This window comes from Bubalus kerabau, chromosome 1, assembly GCF_029407905.1.
Source record: "Bubalus kerabau isolate K-KA32 ecotype Philippines breed swamp buffalo chromosome 1, PCC_UOA_SB_1v2, whole genome shotgun sequence".
In the NCBI taxonomy this organism is placed as follows: domain Eukaryota; kingdom Metazoa; phylum Chordata; class Mammalia; order Artiodactyla; family Bovidae; genus Bubalus; species Bubalus kerabau.
The window spans coordinates 107,359,014-107,373,346 of NC_073624.1; the positions used below are offsets into that span (position 1 = coordinate 107,359,014).

The 14,333-nt window shown below is 37.0% G+C and overlaps 1 long non-coding RNA gene across 2 annotated transcripts; it reads left to right on the forward strand.

Annotated features, from left to right (window-relative positions):
* Positions 1-7,480: 7,480 nt before the first annotated feature.
* Positions 7,481-13,034, forward strand: LOC129655697 (uncharacterized). Of its 2 annotated transcripts, none has more exons than XR_008716087.1 (3): positions 7,481-8,767; positions 9,460-9,671; positions 11,260-13,034. It is a non-coding gene; the product is annotated as an uncharacterized LOC129655697 (long non-coding RNA). The 2 variants fall into 2 exon arrangements; XR_008716086.1 differs by lacking the exon at positions 7,481-8,767 and adding an exon at positions 8,948-9,316.
* The last annotated feature ends 1,299 nt before the right edge of the window (positions 13,035-14,333 follow it).

The window sequence follows — 14,333 nt, forward strand, 5'->3', positions numbered from 1 at the left end:
TCACTTTCAGATGCAACACATTGTGTATTAACTCTTGGGTGACGCTCAGCCTCATTCAGATGATGGAGAGAAGTACGATTTGGAAGTCAAATCTGTGGTTCAGGACTCTCAAAACTCACAGGGGCCCAGTCTTGTACTCTGATCACAAAGCAGGCCTGCCCTGACTGACTGTTGCCTTTGGGGCTTCAGCCATATCACATGTGCTTTTCATTAGTGAGAATTGTATTTTACCTTTGAAGTTCTTGTTTTTAAATCCAATAATACTAAATATTCAGCCATCCAAATTATATATAACTGCTTTAGGATTTTACATACCTCCTTATGGGCTTACGAATTTCTGTGTCAAATACAAACTTTATTTTATATACACTAAATCCCAAAGACATTTATTTTGGAAACTCTTTGGCACTCTATTTCAAAACAGATGAATGTGACCCAATGAAGCTGCATTTATTCGATAAATTATGTGATCACATCTCTGAGTAAGGCATTCCAAAAACCTGTTTTTAACAATAAAAAGTCGAGTCAATATACTCCCTTACCCTGAGGAGAGCTTCAAAATCTATATTCCTATTTCCTAAATTAGGTGTTAACTAACAAAAGAAATTCTGTGATTAATTAGACTAGAACAATTCCATGCATTATACATCACTTCCTAGAGATTCACATTAACATGTTAAAGTTCTGGAAATTCCTATAGGGCAGAAATCTGTTTAAACTAGTGTTGCCTAGCTGATAAACTTTTGTGTTTTCATTTGAGTAACACCTATTATCAATCTGAGGAACTAGTGTTCCTTGAGACATATTATGGAGAAAAAAAATATTAATTCAGATGACTAATATAAATTGTTTTTCTCGTAGACTGGGTAAATGAACAATATTTGGCCTCTGACCTGTCATGTCCAGCCTCTGGAAAGGAAAGAAATTCCAATCTCTCGCTACAATCTAGGTCAGTTACATACTTAACAGCCTACCGTTGAACTTTGCATACCTCTGTCTTTGCAGTTAGAGGAGCTGAGGTTGGCCAGGAGTTAACTGAAAATAATTTATCTAGCTTCACAAAATTCTAAACGAAGAGCTTTAAAGTTAAATACAAAAAGGAATTTCTATAAACACATAAAAAATAGGTGCAAAATATATTTTAATAGTTCATCTACTAGCAACCTACAACAGCAAAGTGTTAGAATTAAAAGTGTCATATTCATTCATTTAAAAACACTTAAGAAATATTTGTTTAGCACAAAATATTGGGTATCTAGATGCTGGAGACATGCTGTTGGAAAAGATACAATCTCGGTTCTTAAGAAATGTAGGAGAGATGGATGTATTACACGAATAACAGAAGTGAATACTGTGATGCGATGAGCATAGGAGGCTATGGGAGCGTATCAGAAGGGCACTTGACCAGTCCTAGGGATGCAGTTTCAGAGAAGGTTTCCCTAGGACATAGGGTTGCCAGAAAAAAAAAAATAGAGAATGCCCAGTAACATTTGAATTTCTGGTAAACAATGAATAATTCCTTAATATATGTTCCATGCAATATTTGTAACTAGGTGCCCTGTGTTTTTATTTGCTAAATCTGACAACTCCAACTAGGACATGATGTTGAAGTTGCAAACTGAAGAAAGAGTCAAATGGAGAAAGAAAAAAGAGCAACAGAAGCAAATGGACCCATATATACAAAGACGCAGATTTAAGCATGAGCACACTCCCTGCAGAGAAGTTCAGGTCAGGATGGTAAACTTAGAGGTTTGAATGGAACAGGGAAGTTGTAAACATATTTTGGAGTGTCTGTTTTCTTTATAGGTGATGGGGGGCCATGAGATGGTTTTATGTTTAGTGTTATCGGATTTGTGCTTTAGATACAGCAGTCTGGAATAGGGCCAGACTGGATGCACGAAAGCCATTAAGAGAGTGCTGTTAGTAAACTTACTGAAAGATGATGGTGCCTGAATTAATATGGTGATAATGAGGATGAAGAGATATGAATGACTTCAAAATATATTTAGAAACTAGTATCAAGGTTGGCGGTTTATATCCTGAAGTCAAACTGCCTTGCTGCTTGTGATCTGTGTCTGGTAATATACCCTGGGGGTTAAGAATAAACAATGTTTCAGTCTATATATAGAGTCCTCTCTGAGCTCAGGTTTTTACTATTAATATAAGCCTAAATAATAATGTAGGATTATTGTAGTATTACATCAAATAACACACGTGAAGTGCTGAGCACAGGACTTGGTGGCTAATCAGCTATGACTGGCTATGAGAGAAAAGAGAGGGGAATCAAGAATGCCATTCAGAGTTCTCTTTGGGAAGTTAGAATAAGAGAGGAATAAAATTCACAGTAGCCCAGAGATAGACCCACACAAATATATTCAATTAATCTTTGACAACAGAGCGATGGTGATTGAAGACAGAAAGGATAGGGACTTTCCTAGTGGTCCAGTGGCTAAGACTCCATACTCCCAATGCAGGAGGCCTGAGTCTGATCCCTGGTCAGGGAACTAGATCCCACATTCTGCAACTAAGAGTTCACATGCTGAAGCTAAACAACCCGCATCCCGCAACGGAGATCGAAGATCCTGCATGCTACAAGTAAGGCCTGGAGCAAGCAAATAAATAATTTTTTTAAGCTGACTTAAAAAAAGAGAGAGAGAAAAAGAATAGTCTTTAAACAAATGGTGCTGGAACAGGTGGACAGCAACATGCAAAAAAAGCAAATCTACACACAGACCTTATACTTTTTATGAAAATGAATGGAAAATGGACCAAAGACCCAAGGGTGAAAGCCAAAACTGTAAAACTCCTAGAAGATAATAGAAAAAAAAAAATCTAGGTGGCCTTTGGCTTGGTACATTTTAGATACAACTCCAAAAGCAAGGTTCATGAGAGCAAAAATTGATAAATTGGACTTCTATAAAATTAAAATATTCTGCTCTGTGAAAGATACCATCAAGAGAATGAAAAGATATGACATAGAATGGGGGGGGGGGATCATCATAAAACATATATCTGATGAAGAACTTGCATCCAACAAACACAAAAACTCTTAAACTGAATTAAAGAAATCTGATTTTTGAAATGCACAAAAGGTCTGAATAGACACTTCACCAAAGAAAATATACAGATGGCAAATAAATATATGAAAAGACTCTCAACATCATGTGTCATCAATGAATCACAAATTAAAACAACAGTGAGATTCCGTTAGATACCTATTAGGAGTGGGGCATGGCAATCCACTCCATTATTCTTGCCTGGAGAATCCCAAGGACAGAGCAGCCTGGTGGGCTACCATCCATAGCGTCGCACAAAGTCGGACACGACTGAAGCGACTTCACAGCAGTAGCATATACCTATTAGAATGTCCCAAATCCAGAATTCTGACAATACCAAATACTGTGAAAATTTGGAACACTCATTCATTGCTAGTAGGAACGCAGGTAGTACAGTCATTTTGGAAGACAGTTTGGCAATTTCTTACAAAACTAAACATACTCTTACTATACAATCCAGCAATTATGCTCCTTGATATTTACCCAAAGTGAATACTTATGACCACACAGAAATCTCCACATATGAATGCTTACAACAATTTTATTCATAATTGCCAAAACTTAGAAGTAATCAAAATACACTCTACTAGGTTAATGGATAAACAAACTGTGGTACATTTATCCATACAATAGGATATTATTCAGTGACAAAAACAAATGAGCTGTCAAACCACTAAAAGACATAAGGAAACCCCAATGCACTTTGCTAAGTGATAGAAACCAATATGAAAAGGTTCCATGGTTTCCTATACGATATTCTGGAAAGGCAAGACTATGGAAAAGTAATAAGGCAAGACTATGGAAAAAGTAACAAGATCAGTGATTGCCAGGGGTTAAGGTGGAGGGAGGCACAAAGAGTCAGAGGATAAATGATTTTTAGGGCATCAACACTATTCTATATACTACTGTAATGATGGATACATTTGTCAAAACTCATAGAATATACAACACAAAGAGTGAAGCCCACGTAAACTATGAATTTTAGTTAATAAAAGTATGTCTAAATGGGCTCATCAGTTGTAACACATGTACCACACTAATGCAAGATGCTAATACTTGCACGATGCTAATACTAGACAAGGGTTATACAGGAACTGTCCGTACTTTCTTTTCAATTTTTCTGTGAACCTAAAACTTCCCTCAAAAAATAAACTCATATCTATGAGTATATATGTATATATTAAGGTCCACATATAGACACACACCTCTCCTCAGAAGAGAGAGCTGATGTTTTGGTCAAGGATATCGTTATTGCAGCAGAAACACCTGCAAAAAATATTGAGAGTGAGAAAAGAAGAGGACAAAGTCGAGCGCCCAGAATCGTCACCATTTAGACACAGAGGAAGTGTGGCCTGGGGAGAATAGGGAGAGGAAGAGGACGACTAGGTGACTGGGGTGCCGTGGAAGCCAACACGGAAGAGTGCCTATGAGGTGGAAGGACAGTCAGAATGAGACGTGCCAAATGGCTCTGAGAACTCGTGAGTTTTTGCAGGCTACTGTAACAAAGTGCCGCAAAATGGGTGTCTTAAAACCACTGGGATCGATTGACCTGAAATAAAAGTATTAGGCACTGCAGTTCTCGAGACCCCGAGGGAGAACCTGCCCCCAGTCTCCCAGCACTTGCTGACTGTCAGCAATCTTTAGTGTTCCTTGCTTGGCTCGTAGACATGCCCCTCCAGTCTCTGCCTTCATCATCACACGATATTATCTTCCTGTCTGTAAGACAGGGAATGAACATTATTTCTCTCTTCTTATGAGCTCAGCAGTCATTGGATTAGGATCCATCTTCAACCAGTATGACCTTATCTTAACCGGATCACAGCTATAAAGACCTTATTTCTAAATAAGGTCACATTCACAGACACTGAGGGTTAGGACTTTTGGGGGACACAATTCAGCCCAGTACAGAATTGATCAACAAAGTGACCACTGGATTTAGGTTGGTGATCTGAAAATGTACTTTCCACACTATTCCATACATCTGAAATGAACACAATATTGTAAAACAACTATACTTCAATTAAAAAAAAAAAAAGAATTAAGGTTGTCCAAAAACATTTAGCTAAGAAGATTACATTATAAAAAAAAATATTAACAAGTTAAAGATCATTTAAGCATATTGTATCAATACAGTAGAATACTTAGCAGCCCTTAAAAATCCTGTTGTCAAAGAGACATAGGTGCTAAGTGAAGAAAGTTATGAGAAATTAAATAGGGTATAAACCTGTTTTAAAAAGTATGTGTACAGAATGTAAATGTATTAAAAAAGAACTGGAAGATGCAGAAAAAATCCCACAGTATTTTCCATGGATTGGTAGAAATCAAAATCTAGTTATGGAGATTTGAATAGTAAATGCTAAGTGAAAAAGATATTGAGGGCAGATGCAGCTTCACAGGAAGTTTTGGGGCAAATCTTCACTACAGGAAGTAATGAAGGGCCATGAAGATTTTTTTCCCCATGATTATTACTACTTATTAATTTATTTTTAACCAATGAGATTAGGTGAATGGCAGAAAGCAGAAGTTTAAACAGACAGGACATACTGTAAAAACTCTGACAAGATGGAAAGGGATGCAATACAGAACAAGGATTAGAATTAGAAACAGAGTATCTCTTCCTCTAAAATAAACCAGAAGAAAAATACTTATGGATTTAGGTATGTTTGTAGATGCAGCAGCAGGAAATTGACAGAGTTCCCAGGGGATTTTTCTTTTTTGTCTCATGAAGAAGATGCAGCGAGGAGCATTCAGGTAAAGGATTTGAAGAGTGGACAAGCTTGGAAAGGTTTATGTTTGAAAATGGGAAGAAGGAGTGACTGGCTCAGGCATATGGAGGGTCCCTTTGGGACCAAAGGCCCTCATTTTTAGTGGAATTAATATACATTCTTTTAGTGGAGATAATCTGCTTATATTTCTGGTTTTCTTTTAAAGTGATCAGCCCAGGTGGAAGCAGGTGTGATAAGGAAAACAGCAGGCATTTGAAGAGATTGGCCAAAGAGTAGTGAAAGAATGGGCTGTGATGTGTAAGCTGGAGAGGAAAAATGTAGATATGGAAGGGAGCGTCACAGGAGGATTTGATGGGGTCAGATAACAGACACATTGAAGAAAGCTGAAATTTGTGAATGGTGTAGAGCCCTGCCCAACAATGGGAAGGTGGAATCTCAGATTTCCAAGAATGGCACAATTTTGGGTAATCTGAAGCTCTGAGCTGTCACTAGGGACAGAAATGCCTACAGGAAAGGGGAGGCAACAATTACTGGAGTTGATGTTGCAACACACTGAACAAGCTGTAATCTGCTTACTAAAGGTTTTATAAGTATTTTCTGTATCAGCCAGAATGTAAAATATAGTTGAACAATATTAAAAATATATTTACCTTAAAAATTTATTCAGCATCCTGTCTCTAAACAAAGTTGCAAATTGGTGAATTTTATGCATTAGCATCCTTTTCTCTTTCTTGGTGCTTCTTATTACTGTTCCTTTGCCCTATTTTCCCCCATAACAGACCTACACATTCCCTCCCCTTTGAAGACCTAGTTGCTTTCTCCAACATTACCTCTGTGCTCCTAAAACGTCTCTGGTTCTCTAACTGGAATCTGTCAGTTTTAATACCTTAGACTTTCAAGTCAGCTCTTTAAAACTGTTGATTAGATCAATGAGTGATTCATGTCAGTGGATTGAAAGGGAGCAAAGCAGAGAGGACATACACTAGATCAAATGTCTGGGCCAATTCCTAGTCCTGCCACTTAAATAGCTGTGTGACATTAAAGAACCTTAACCTCTCTGTGCTTCAGTTTTCTTATCAAAAAGAGGAAATTGAAGGACTTGCTCATCTGTCATATAATAAGAACTGTTTAAGTGTTTGGTAAATAAAATGAGTGTTAATGAATTTATGCTCTTCCCTCACATAAACTTGTTGGGATTGCCGGATGTAATACTTGAACACTGAGACAGAATTCTAGTGCTGGGGCTTTCACACCAGCCATGCGGTTGATGAGCCTCTCTTGTAGACATCTCTTACACCTGTGCAGTGCCATCTACTGGTAAAAAATAATAATAGGTGGATTTACTATTTTCCTCGATAAATTTTTTCAAGTTTCTGAACTTTTAAAAATACAAAGAGATCTCTGATCTTTTGCTGACTGCATATCATTCCCTAACCGGCTTTTTTGTTTTTCAAAAGGTAGGGCTTGCCCAATGAAAAATAAGATAAATACAACAAATGCAGTAAAGTTTTAGAAGGAATGGCTCTCTACAAATATTCTGAAATAAAAGAAAGTGAAAGTTGCTCAGTAGTGTCTGACTATCTGCGACCCCATGGACTATACAGTCCATGGACTTCTCCAGGCCAGAATAATGGAGTGGGTAGCCTTTCCCTTCTCCAGGGGATCTTCCCAACCCAGGGATCAAACTCAGGTCTCCCACATTGCAGGAAGATTTTTTACCAGCTGAGTCACAAGGGAAGCTCAAGAATACTGGAGTGGGTAACCTATCCTTTCTCCAGTGGATCCTTCCAACCCAAGAATCAAACGAGGGTCTCCTGCATTGCTGGCAGATTCTTTACCAACTGAGCTATCAGGGAAGCCCACAAATGTCCTAAACTGATTATATTATTTGTGGGATAAAACAATAAATTATTTGTAACTAAGTGTCTAATTGCTGAATGGTTATACACTGATTCAGGAAGACAAGTGAAGACCAAGACCGAAGCGTTGCAGGTCCATGGTAGGTGTGCAGCGTCCATGTGGTTTATCAGCTGGGTTTACTCAAGATTATGTCATTCACCTTAATAGCACCAGCCAAACATACACTTTAGGCAAAATAAGAAAGTTCTTTCTTACAGTTGCTGTGTTCTCCCAGGGACTGGGAACTGCTCTTTCCTCAAATGTCACCTAAGGCATCAAACTTGAAGAATGGGTTTTGGCTAGGTATGGGCTCCAGGAGAAGAGAGAATAGATAAAAGAAGAGGGGATAGATAAGGAGTCGGGGAAAGAAACTATAGAAGAAAGAACACAAATTAAGAGATAAGTAGATTAAACAAGCTCATACAGTGAGCTGGAGAGACAGATAGAGTACAATCAATCTTTTTTCTTAGGTACTCAGATTGAGATCTTCACCATTTTTATAATTGACTCTAAAAGCTGAACTCTATAGTTTTGTTGTACACGGTGCCATCAAACTGGTTTCATGGATTTCTTTAATGATTTCTGATCAATTTGACTAATTAATGATTGTGATTGACTTATGATAGCCAAGGATAAATCCATATGATTTTTTTTTAAGTGTCCATGAAATTCTCTTTGCATGGGAAGGCTTAAATGAGAGATGATTTCTTATCCTATGTTTTAGATTCTTTTCAGGTGATCAGATTCAGCAGTCTTCACAGCAAAGCTAAGAGCATATCCAAAAAGAAAAAAAAAAAAAAAGCTTCTGTTTGTGGACCAAGATAAAGGCAATCTTCCCCAAAGGGGTTTGTTTGTAAATTGCTTTAGTCCACTTTACAAGGTCAAATCCATTCTCCTAATGATGAATCTCATCTGTTCTGGCAGAGAAAGAAATGTTTTCTTTCACTTCTATGTGTGGCAAGAGCTCATTCATCTCAGTAAGTTCTGAAGAGAAATCTAACTACATCAGAGAGAGGAGTATTCAAAGGGCAACGGATGGCCAGAAAGATATATGGAATTCACTTTCCTGAGACGGACATTCAAATGGTAACAAGTGATAGAAAACAGCTCTATATTTCAGCATGATGTGTGTTCGCTCCCGATGATTAAGCCCCCTGTGAGCCATCTGCGTTTAATGGGTTAGAACTACTTTGTAGCTGCAGTTTTTCCGTCCCAGCACTCTCTTATTTATTTGAGAGGAGACCGAACTCCACTCTTTAAAAGTTAAGCATGTAAGAAACTCTGCCAAGAGAATCAGAAAGAAAAGGCAAATTTATAGCCTAGTGTTGTTTTAAGCATTTAGTAGTATAAATAAGAAGTGTAGATAAATGTGTACAAGTAGACGCATAAGTGACCCTCTGTTTATCTCAGTTACATTATTTGCCTAAATTCCAGAGCAGAATTAACCCAATTAGTTTATATAATGGCTAATGCTGTCCCTCAGCTGAGCTATTAGGGACATGTATAACGAACGCTAGACCAGGGATGGTGTTATTTTACTTCTAAGTCAATCCTTGGGGACTGTGGTTTGTATCCAGTGACTCATGCAGATAAAAATCAGAATCCAGTGTGGAAATTATTGTCGCTCAAAGCAAGGTACACTATTGGTGTTACTGATGCAATCAAATTAAACTTCTAGTTTAAAATGCCAATGATGGTAACGACTTTCTCTATGCAACCTGGTCTCGCCTGAGACAGGTCACATTTTACTAACATCTCATTATTTTTCTCTGACTTAGGAAAGTCAGCAACAATAAGCACTCAATAAATATTTGTTGAATTGAACTGAACTCTGAGAACTGAGAGGTGAGGTGGCACTGACCATCAGTGACACATCTGGGATCGGCATCTTGATTCTGTTCTGCCAAACAGTTAGTGATTCCAGCTAAAGCCAATGGAAATATTACATGAAGAAGTTTAAGAAAATGTTCACACGGCTACAAATGTTAATGTGAGTCATATAGCTATATGAGCCTAGGAAGTTCTCTCTTGCCATGTATTTTCACTCTTAATACATTGACTAATTTCAGAGTTTTTCCTCTTCACTACCTTTAGCTATATAGCTCTCTTCCTAGGTCATTATTTTTTTTTCCTAAGATATTTCCCTGAATAATTTCCCCTGCCTTTTTTCTCCCCTTTCCTTTGAACCAGAAAACATATCTACAAGGGGGAGGTTTCTTAGGGCTTTAAAAACATCAATCAGTTTCACAGCTGAGAATGGAGAGATCTAGATGAGAGCGAGCAATTCTTCCATTAAACCTGTTTATAAAATTTAGGCAAGAGTTTTGCATAAAATGAGACAAGCTTTGACCACGTTGAGGCAGTCAAAGAGTTAAATTAAAGACACAAAAGCAAGGCCCAGCTGCACGGCTTTTTCCTCTCATGGAGTAGGGAGTATTTTTCCTGTAATGACCTCAGAATCTTCTGTCTTTTTCTTGGTCAGAGATCAAGGGGTACAACCGGGGTGAAACTTTCTTATCAAATTTTTCTATCAACTTTCTGAGTGTGTATTTTGAAGTTGCACTTACAAATTTGCCTTTTTTTCTGTTATACATTTATATAAAATCTTACTGAAATAAGTTTGCTGTATTTTCATATTAGGTAAGTTACAGTAAACGTCATCTATCCAACTAAACAGACTACTCTTTGAAGACAAAAGTCATGATTGCATGTACTCAAAACCTCCATGGCTAGCATAGCACACTGTAATATTATGAGCTCAGCACATATTCACTAAATTATTTGAGAGTAAAAAACTTGAAAAATATTATCGAATAAAACAATCTCTCTGCTGAACCTGAGAACTTCAATCTAGTTAATAAAATAATAAGGAAAAGAAACATCTAAAATTAGAGAAAAGTTGTGGTATGATGCACATTAAAAGAAGTTTGGAAATTAGTATGGACATGGCTTTCCAAGACACACTTGGATTTTGTTTCAGAGAAACAGATAAAATGTGTATTCCTATAAGTTTCTATTCAATCTTCAATGTCTGGCTCAAATGTCACTTCTTCTCTACAGCTTTCTACGACTATAAAGGTTGAATTAATTGCTTTGTTACATGTTTTTCAATAGTATTTTTCTTACGCCTCTTCCAAGCCATATTTTAATTATTTATTGTACTCTTTCATCTCCACAACAACCAAGTAGTTTCTATAAGGTCTTGGCACAAAGGGAGTTCTCAATAAATGATAAATTTAGCTTGAGTAAAACAATTTAAATATTAAAAATAAATTCAGAAAAAAATTAACATTGACAATAGGAGGAAAAATTAGTCTGTGAAAAACCATATTTCAATTACATATTTCACAGACTATGACAAAGTGTTTTCAAATGCATATTTGAATTATTTTTCTTCATAGCTTTAAGGAAAGCATGTAGAATAAGAAGACAGGAGAGTTGTTGGATTTAGAAGCTCCTTATACTGACCATAAATTTAGGTGATAATACCAACTGTCACAAAACGATGAAAGCTGGGGAAAATAAATATGAAAGTGTGTTGTTAATTCAAAGCTTTATATAACTCTTTCAATCACCAGGAGAAAACTTAAGGCTCAAAGGAATTGAATAACCTTCAAGACTTTAAAGCTAAAATGTGGGGGAACAAGGATCTGTAAGGCCAAACTCCTTCCACTGTGCTGCTCAAACCATTTGCCTCTTACCAAATGCCCAGCAAATGCTTAGAGAAGGAAACAGCAACCCACTCCAGAATTCTTGCCTGGGAAATCCCACGGACAGAAGATCCTGGCAGTCTACAGCGCGTGGTGTTGCAAAAGAGTCAGACACATCTAAGCGACTGAACAATGAACAGCAGATGCCTAGCACCCATCTGCTGTGTCCCAGTTCCTCGGTGACCCTCACTAGAATGTCTCATTCATTCATTCAACTGCGACTGCCTGCTTTAAAAAGTCCTGTTCTCTTTCAGTCCTCCATTCAGATAATCTGATTAGGTTTTATGCACTCTTTTATACTCTTTCCGTAACCTAAGACCATCCTCTAGGGTAAAAATTACTTAATCTGGAGAAAATGACCCTGGTTCATCAAAAGGGTATTTTGAGGGTAGGTTTTGTGCTATGGACTCCCTCTGGTTAGTTTAGTGAGCCTGTAAACTCCTTCACAGATGTTTTAAATAAATAAAATGCATAGGCTTAAGAGGGAAAGCAATTATATCGAAATACAGGTGTCTAAATACTTACAAAACTAATTTTAGGATGTAGTAATATCTGTGCATCTTTATTGATACATAACAAGATCCAGCAAAAGAGATAAAAATTACTCTAATTTTGAAATAGTCTGAAATCTGTTCTAATTATATGATAAACTTGATCGACCTTGATTGATATTTCAAGATATCATTAATACTCTATGCAAATATCTGTTCTATTGGTGACAAAGCACAGGTACTGCTAAAGCTACTCAGATTTGTTGTCCATATTTGTAAATAAAATGCTATGTTTCATTCTAGGTGTTATTCAAAACAAAGACCTATTATTTTTCTATCCTCTGAGTTCTATCCAGAAATACACCCTTTTAAATCCACTCTCCCTACATTATGAACTCTGCTGTAGCTGTATGGAGAGTTTGAGCATTTGAATCTTTACATATTCTCTAACTGGATTGTATAAATAACCTGTGAAAGTCACTCAGTCATGTCCGACTCTTTGGACATGGACTATACAGTCCTTGGAATTCTCCAGGCCAGAATACTGGAGTATGTAGCATTTTCCTTCTCCAGGTTATCTTCCCAACCCAGGGATCAAACTCAGGTCTCCCACATTGTAGGCAGATTCTTTACTAGCAGAGCCACTGGGAACTGTTTTTATAAGTAACCTATAAAGGGCTCCTTTTGCCTTTCACCAAAAACTTATGTTTTGACAATGCTGGTAATTGTTCTTAATTATTGTCTTAAAGTGTATGTCAAAGTAAACAGATAAGAAAATATTGCAAGTATAGTATATATTATATGAAGATGCATGAAAACCTTCAGCATGTAGTGTCTCTTTCCTAAAGTCAGACTTGCTATAAAATAGTGTCATGATGAAATGCTCGAGTCATTTATCTGTCCCTTGAACTTGGAAAAATGCAAAGTGGTATATAACTCTAAGAAAAGTAAAACCTCATCAATTCTCTACTGTTTTATGCAGTAAAATTGAAGAAATAGCTAGACCTTGCCTTGGAGTCTTGCTCACCATGTTTGCAATATATTTCCAAGATAAATGATGGCAGTATGTTTATTTAAAAAGTAGTTACTCAAATAGAACAAAATCTCATCCTAGCGTTTACTATACACTGTAAAACCAGTATCACATTTGTTTTTGAGATTCTGGGCCATAACTACCGACTCTACTACTGTTAGGCATTTTACTTCTGATTTTGTTTTCATTTGCATCATTAGGGACATTACTGCCTGGCTTGTATAAAACACATGCAGTATTTGATAAAAACAAAAGTGTAACTTAATATATAACATTTTATTAAATTCCCTCACCAAAGTCATACTTACCTTAATGCAGAATATGAATAGCTGTAAGATGTCTGTTGGAATTTTAGATGCCTAATTTCTGTAAGTAGAAATGGCTTGACGTTAACCAATTATCGCTAGTGGTACAGAACCTCTGACTGCCAATGCAGGAAAGATACACTGGTTCAATCACTGGGTCACAAAGATCCCCTGGAGGAGGAAATGGCAACCCACTCCAGTATACTTGCCTGAAGAATCACATGGACAGAGGAGCCTGGTGGGCTACAGTCCATAGGGTTGCAGAGTTAGACACAACTGAAGCGACTGGGCATGCATGCACACAACCATATATCTTTATAGTCTAATCAGGAAAAAGATAAGTCAACCCAAGTTGGATCTTAATAATAAGCTGCTGCTGCTGCTAAGTCACTTCAGTCATGTCCAACTCTGTCCCTGGGATTCTCCAGGCAAGAACACTGGAGTGGGTTGCCATTGCCTTCTCTGCTTAATAATAAGATGGTTTCCACATTTTTCCTAAAATACTTGGCAGTGAAAGTGGTCATTATTTTTAATAAATATATATCTAACATAATCACTCATCATTTACAATACTATTTGACTTAAATGCTGAAAGACAAAAGTCAGAGTCATTGGTAAGTTTAGAAAATTCTTTGAAAATTTCAAAAGGCTTATACAAACACTGTAGTTGATCTTTTCACTTCTTATTTTTAGCCAAGGAATTGTTTCTGATAAACTAAAACTATAGCATTACATGTAAGACAGCATTACATAACACACAGGGAGGTGAGGAGCGAACGGTACTATTGAAGTCAAATAAGGACCCAGTCCTTGAACTGAAAACGTAGATACTAAAAGGAAACAATGGCACGTCATCTTTGTGAAAACTGTGTTAAGTGCATTGGTCTGTCCCTTACCCCTTCCTTGGAGGTATAAAAAATCAACAGCCAACTGAAATGATGAAACTAATACACTCCAGTAATTTATACACATAATTTCATGAATTTCCTTGTTTATTCCAGTTAAGGAAACTGTTATTCTTTTAAGATATGTTGTCAGGACTGAGGGCCAGGATTACAATGGCTTTCTTTCTCTGCTTTCATAAAAAGTTACATAAGAAGAAAATAATCAGTA